The sequence below is a fragment of the Rutidosis leptorrhynchoides genome, chromosome 11, assembly GCF_046630445.1.
Source record: "Rutidosis leptorrhynchoides isolate AG116_Rl617_1_P2 chromosome 11, CSIRO_AGI_Rlap_v1, whole genome shotgun sequence".
Lineage (NCBI taxonomy): Eukaryota > Viridiplantae > Streptophyta > Magnoliopsida > Asterales > Asteraceae > Rutidosis > Rutidosis leptorrhynchoides.
Window position 1 is genome coordinate 115,887,436 of NC_092343.1, and position 8,192 is coordinate 115,895,627.

Sequence of the window (8,192 nt, forward strand, 5' to 3'; positions counted from 1 at the left end):
TGGATCTTTATGAAAACATTTGATCTTTTGAAAATTAAATCTAGCTTTTACCCTAGATAAGTTTTCCGGAATAACCCTTCACCGGTGTTTGCAAATTGTTTTTGTGGGTTTTGTGGGTTTCAGATTTGAAAATTTTAGCTTAAAACTTATGGTTTTGTGTCACCCACTTGCTAACCTTGTATTAGGAAAGCAACACGTCCAGTATACTTGCTCCGTATATTACCTTTCGGTAAACTACCGTCCGGTTGTAAAGGAAAGCGTTGAATAAGCAACTGTTGAGGCAATGTCCCGTGACATGCTTTTGATTATGGTCTATAATGTGTCGGATGCAATTACTATCCTTTGTAGGAGCAATAGTAAAGCTCACCCTATGGTTTTTCGGTCTGGCACAAGTTCCTGTCTTCGACCATGCTATGCAACCACCGTTCTTACGGTTGACACCCGATTTGGTTCAGGTGACCTAATGAATTCCAGGTGAATTCCTAGAATTTTACATTCAATGGTAATGAACACATTAAAAATGGGTTTTCAGAAAACAAATCGGTTTGTAATTTGATCAAAATATTTTCTCGTTCAAGCTCGAGTTTAGATATCATTGAATTCCATGAGTTTGTAATTCTAAATCTTTAAGGTCAATCCCAAGGATTGAGTAATATCAGGCTTAAAAGCTAATTTTTAATCTTTTTAAGGAGATTATCCTTTCTGGATATCTGATTCATTAGTCTTATAAGCTAATTTGCATAGTGCCCCCCATTGTACGAGATAGATCCTCTCATGGTTAGGATAAGTCTGACCTCTTGGCGACCCTGTTTGATGCTGAGGTCCGTGGATTTCTAGCTGATTTTCGAGAAAACTTTTCAAGGTTTTTCGTAGACTCTACTACTGGTCTGGACGACAACTTCCTGACCTAAATCAAGAAGCACGTTTCTTTTTCGGAAGACTTTACTTCCTTTTAATGATGGAATTGATTCATCATGTAGATCCATCTTTCTTTCAAATATATTACAATTTACCGGGTAAAACGGTTAATTTTGTCCAAAACAAAAGTATCTTCAATTATTTGTACAAAAATATGTGATATATGTTTTAAATAACTTGGTAAATTTTTCCCACACTTGGCTTTTATTTTCCTTTATTTGCCTTTTTATTTTCCTCTATTCCATTTTAAATGAATTCTAACATTTTGGGTTGTTTCTCAATTTATGTCCTTTCCGAGGTAACAATAATTTCGGTGTTAACACCTAGTTTTATCGTTCATAAATATGTATAAACATGATTTTGAGTTCATTTAATTAAAAATTTTGAAAAATTTTACTAGAATTAGGTAGTTAGTATATAAGACTAGGGCTGTTCTTTATTATCAAAGAGCACTAGATTCTAATACAACTACTGCGTTACTAGTATTTTTAATGGTAACCAAGTGTATAAGTCAAAAAAATTTTAAAAATCCGAAAGAATTTAACCCCTTCCCACACTTAAGATCTTGCAATGCCCTCATTTGCAAGAAATCAGTAATAATTTTAATTATTGAGGGTGATTAGCGTAGAAAAATGATTAAATTTTACCAAAGTTTCCAAACATATTGGCGTTTGTTTGCTGAATGATAAATGGTGCACATCATTTGTTCATTCCGTCTTGTTGTTACATCACATTTGTTTTTCGTTTTGTTATCAAAATTAGTAGCTTTTGCTGAACTTAATGCCAGTCTTTGAAAATGAGCTGTTTTACCCTGTTGTGTACAATTGACAATATACATACATACAAATAATAACATGCATGGTAATTTGAAATGGGACTTAACATCCCACTTTCAAATCAAATATGAAATATTAGTACAACATAAAAATAATAAACATTACATTAAAAGTATCACAATATTATATGTTTAAACATAAATAAAAATAATAAAAAAATACAAATCACCAACGGGAACTGTATCAATATGGATAGGGGTTCCAGTTCATGTCATCGGGCGGGTTCCACGGTTGGTTATAGGTGTACTGATAGGCCTGGTTAAGGTCATAGAGAGTAAATGGTGGTCGCATATCGGGTTGGTGTGGAGGATAGTAAGCAGGTCGGGTCGGTACGTAGTTATTTGGTACCTGAGGTGATAGCTGGCTCATGATCTGATGCTGATGATAGTGCCATCTATCATGCTGTCGTTGCCTGGAATGCTCGTACACATTCTCGGCTTGCCACTGCTCGTACCGACTATGTCTATCCTCGTTTGTCATTTCTACCTCATCTATACGCTGGTAGACGCAGTCATAGCCTCCCTAATGACATCCCTAATGTCATCCGCTTCCTCCATTTCCTCATCTGATCCTCTCTCTACCTGAGGATGACTACCATCATATGTTAATGCCTGATTGCATCTGCTCTTTAATACCTTTGCACCCTGATAGACCTTCAATCCTAAAGGGTCAACCTGTTCCCTACATACCATCAGTGGACCCCCTTGATCCCTATCTACACCCAAATACTCTGCAATGAGAGTAACAAAAATACCTCCTCCTATTACTCCCCCGTCCTGTATTCCTGCTACCATTTTGGATAGATAAAAACCGACACAGTAGGGGATATAAACAAAGCTTCTAGTGTTTCGAATACACTTAAGGTAAAATAAATCATGTAAGGTCATCTTCTCCTTATTTTTACCTCTTTGTGTAATCGAATTAGCTAAAAATCTATGTATAATACGAAGCTCTGCTTTGTTAATATCTAAATAGGAGTGTCTTCCTCCCAGCATAAAAACATTATAATTTGACATACGCCTCCAGACGGCGTCCGCGTCAAAATTCCTATCTACCCTTTCACCATGATAAATCAAATTTATACAATCAGGTAGTAGTAATTCACCAGGAGTGTAAATCTGTAAAACCCTGGCCATGTCCAGCATGGACATCCTATACATCCTACGGCCAAGTAAAAATCTAAGAAAACTTCTATCATCTAACCTAACTACATCTGTATTTAACGCTATAGTACTCATAAGCTCAACACACCATTCTTTATATACATGCCTACGAATGGTGAATAAACGTTCCCAATCGGGAAAAGAAGAGCTACCATACCTTTGGATCAAATGCTGTCTAAGTTAACTAGTTGGACCCTTTCAAAGGCTCCCAATCGATTACCCTCGGCACTTCTACACTTTTCGTTACCAGTTTGAATTTGTTACTTTGATACGTCGGGTAATCTCTCCAGCTTCGATCAAATCTCAAATTAAGATGCAACTGTTCTTCATGAATCGTTGGGTGTTCTATTATCGGATGAATCAGAAAAATTACGTAGGCATTAACATATTCTAGTTGCGGATCATAATATGGTACGTGTTGATCAGGTTGTTGTTGTTCCTGTTCAGGTTCTGGTTCATATTGTGGCTCATATTGCATTTCTGGTTCAGGTTCTGGAGCAGGTTGCCTAGATGATGATGATGTACCATCAGTATCGGTATTTCTCTGCAAAACACATTAAACACAAAATTTGTGCATCCAAATATGCATTAGTGTTAGCAAAATAACAACTTGAAACAATTACAATAACATGTTCAATCAAAATTAAACTTATACACATTTTCACAATTTTAACAATTCTACACTTTTTCAAATAACCATATATGAAAATGTTTACAAAGTTCATAAGCATTCAACTCAAATAACATGTTAAAATAACCATTACTAGCAATTAAACAAGTTTTAAATGGCATTTACATCAATTTAATCAAGTTCATGAATTTTAGACCTAAAAAGTCTACTTTAATTCTCATAAATCATGTTTAGGATCAAAGTTTGGATCATTTAGCTACCTAAATATGTTATACTACTTAATTTAGCAATAATTCATGACAAAAATCGGCCATAACCTGTTTATATCAAAAAGCCCCAAATTGCTCAAGAACACAAACCCTAGATTCCTAATAATTTTGAAGTTTTTGGCTTCAAATCATGTTAAATAGCATCAATCTAAGTTATACATGCATAAAATATTAACAATTTAACTCTAATTACACTAAAAATTGACAAAATCAAATTAGGTAAAATATTGGTAATTATCACAAAAACCAAGAAATTTAAGAGTTTATGGGTGTAATTTTTACCTTCTTGCTAAAAAATCCGAATCTAGGCATGATTGTAGCGAATTTTTGTGAAACATTTGAAGTAATTTGGTAAAAAAATGAGAATTTTTGGGTGATTTTTGAGAGGTATTTGCGTATTTGTGTGTTTGTTTGTGAGGATACAGAGCCAGCTCGCTGGACTTTATCATTCTGCCCAGCTTTTTACGTCCATGCGATCGCATGGAAATGAAGGGGAAACCCCATGCGATCGCATGGGTGGGGTCTGTTATTTTTTTTATTTTTTTTTATTTTTTTATATATAAAAACCTTATACTTTTAAAACAAATAATTAATTTTATTTAAAATTTTGTGTCTTTTAGAATGAGGACATTTCGGATCGTTGTTCTAGTCCGTCCCTCGACAAAATTTTAAAATTTGTCACTTTTTAAGCGTTGTTTTTAAAAGTAAAGATTTTTGGGTTTTTTTTTAATGTTTTTGGAATACTTTAATTCAATAACATTAAAAATAATGATAATAAAAGTTCTCGCCCCGCCCTCGGGTAAAGCAATTTCGGTTCAACGACCTAGTTTTCAACTCACGACGAATTTTTAGAAATCACATTTTTAACTTAATGAAATAAAGTACATTTTTGTTTTTAAATTCACAGCAAACTTAAATTTAAAATGCATAAAATTAAAAATTCATATTATTAATATTTTTATACATACAAACTTATATTAAAAATATTAATTTTTCAAATATTTACAAACTTAAATATATTGATTTTAAAAAGTTTACAATATTAATTTAATATTTATATATTAATTTTAAAAACATGGTAAAAATTAAAATTAAAAATCTTTTTAGTCTTTTATCCCACTTTAATCAATCAAATATTAACAAAAATATACGCCCATCTTTTTGGTAAAGTAATTTCGGTTCCATAACCTAGTTTTACTCCTGACAATTTTTTGAAATATTTTGGGTTGATTGATTAAAGATATTTATACCTTAAGAATAAACGGTAAATTTCGCAGTGATGTAATAAATTTGTGTATGATATCAATAAGTTCGGTTACGCATACCTAATTTTATTGAATACTAATTTAATACTTTATAGCGAACGATTCAGCGTTTATTATCAAAAGGTTAAAAGCAATAAATAAAAAAAATAAAAACTGTACATACTTACCTGTGAGATAGAATTCTCAGAGACCTGCTTTAGCCGACTCATAAGAGAGTCGTGTGATTTGGTTCTCCATAGCTACGTAAGCGTAACCTCAATTCTTCAATATCTTTTCTTCTAAACATATGAACGGTCCTTCTCTGCATAGAGTAACAAATTCGGTATTTGAATATGTTTGATTATTTGAACATTTACCTCCGTGTGACCATTTTCCGCATTTATAACATCTTTCAAGGTGTCGTGCTCTTCTTTTCGTTGCGGATTTAGATTTTCCTTTACCAAAATGTATCTTATGATGATCTTTTTTGAGTTCTTTTCTTACTCCATCCATTTTGGCTCTTATTACTGATACCAGGTCACTCGGAAGTGTGTCATTATTACGTTTGGTAATCATAGCATGTAGCATTAGACCATGGTTCAGATCAAAGGAATTCTTCATCTTGTAAAACCTAAAAAAATAAAAATTCAGAATGGAGGGAGAAGACTAGTTCTTTAGGGTCTGCTAGGGAAAGACTATTCGGATTCCATTCTCGAAAACTACACGAAAACAGAATATCTAACTCTAACAGAAATATATATTACCCTAAAAAGATTCGAAACTTCCCACACTTAGTTAGCTGTGGTGTCGAAATTGTGATTAACTTCATCTTCAACTTCCATTGGATTATCTATGTAATGTTTAACTCTGTGACCATTAACCTTAAATTCAATCCCATTTGAATTTATTAATTCTACTGTTCCGTACGGGAAAACTCTTTTGACTATGAATGGTCCAGACCATCTTGATTTCAATTTTCCAGGAAATAGCTTGAATCGTGAATTGAAAAGAAGGACTTTGTCTCCTTCTTTAAATTCTTTTGAACTTCTGATTCTTTTATCATGCCATTTCTTCGTTTTTTCCTTATAGATTACCGAATTTTCGTATGCTTCATGTCTTAATTCTTCTAATTCGTTTAGTTGACTTAACCGTAGACGTCCAGCTTCATGTAAATCAAGATTACATGTCTTCAAAGCCCAAAATGCTTTGTGCTCAATTTCTACTTGAAGATGACATGCTTTTCCGTAAACGAGTCTAAAAGGTGTGGTTCCACTTGGAGTTTTATAGGCTGTTATAAAAGTCCAGAGTGCATCCTCCAATTTCATGGACCATTCCTTCGGATTTGATCCTACGGTTTTCTCTAGAATACGTTTTAAAGCTCGGTTGGTATTTTTAACTTGTCCACTTGTTTGTGGATGATAAGCGGTCGAGATTTTATGAGTTACTCCATATCTTTTAAGAACTTTCTCAAGTTGATTATTACAAAAATGAGTACCCCGATCACTTATTAAAGCTTTCGGTGTTCCAAACCTTGCAAAAAGACGTTTTAAGAAGTTGACTACAACTCGCGCATCGTTAGTTGGAAGCGCTTGTGCTTCCGCCCATTTAGATACATAATCAATGGCAACGAGAATGTAGAGATTATTATGAGATTTTGGAAATGGACCCATAAAGTCAATACCCCAAACGTCAAATACTTCACATACTTGAATGACATTTTGTGGCATTTCATCACGTTGACTTATTTTTTCAGCCCTCTGACAAGCATCACAGGATTTGTAAAGAAGGTGTGCGTCTTTGAAAATTGTAGGCCAATAGAATCCAGCGTCGTAAACTTTTCTTGATATGAGTTGAGGCCCATAATGCCCTCCTGTTGGTCCTGTGTGACAATGGTTTAAGATTTTACTAGCTTCATCTCCGAATACGCATCGGCGTATTATTCCATCGGGACAACTTTTAAACAGATGTGGATCTTCCCAGAAATAGTGTTTTATATCACTAAAGAATTTCTTTCGTTTTTGGTACGACAATCCTTTTTCAAGGAATCCACATACTAAATAGTTTACATAGTCTGCAAATCATGGAATTTCATTATAATCTATCTTCAATAGATATTCATCAGGAAAGTTATCTTGTATGGCCGATTCATTTAGAACTTCTAATTCGGGATTTTCAAGACGAAAAAGATGATCAGCGGCGAGATTTTCTGCTCCCTTTTTGTCTCGAATTTCAATATCGAACTCTTGTAAGAGTAAGATCCAACGGATTAATCGTGGTTTAGCATCTTGTTTTGAAAATAGGTATCTAAGAGCAGAATGGTCAGTATAGACCACCGTTTTAGCTAGAACGAGATATGAACGAAATTTGTCAAAAGCAAAGACAATAGCAAGGAGTTCTTTTTCGGTAGTTGGGTAATCCATCTGTGCTCCTTGTAATGTCTTACTAGCGTAATAAATAGGTTGAAATCGTTTTTCAATCCTTTGTCCTAAAACGGCTCCCATTGCAAAATCACTTGCATCGCACATGAGTTCAAATGGTAGTTTCCAATTTGGAGTTATCATGATCGGCGCATTAGTGTGTTTTTCTTTAAGAATATTAAAAGATTTGATGCATTCATCTGAAAAGATGAATGGAGCATCCTTTTCTAGGAGTTTATTCATAGGAGTGGCAATTTTAGAAAAATCTTTTATGAAACGTCGGTAAAAACCGGCATGCCCTAGAAAACTCCTAACTCCTCTAACATTGGTGGGATGTGGAAGTTTAGTAATTACATCTACTTTAGCTCTATCCACTTCAATTCCTTCCTTTGAAATTTTATGACCAAGAACGATGCCTTCTTTAACCATGAAATGGCATTTCTCCCAATTAAGTACTAGATTTGATTGTTCGCATCTAATAAGCATTCGTTCAAGATTAACTAGACATGTTTCAAAAGTATCACCGAAGACTGAAAAGTCATCCATGAAAACTTCCATGCATTCTTCTATCATGTCGTGAAAAATCGCCATCATGAACTTTTGAAAGGATGCAGGGGCGTTGCAAAGTCCAAATGGCATGCGTTTGTAAGCAAAAGTACCATAAGGGCACGTGAATGTGGTTTTCTCTTGATCCTCGGGTGCTATTGGAATTTG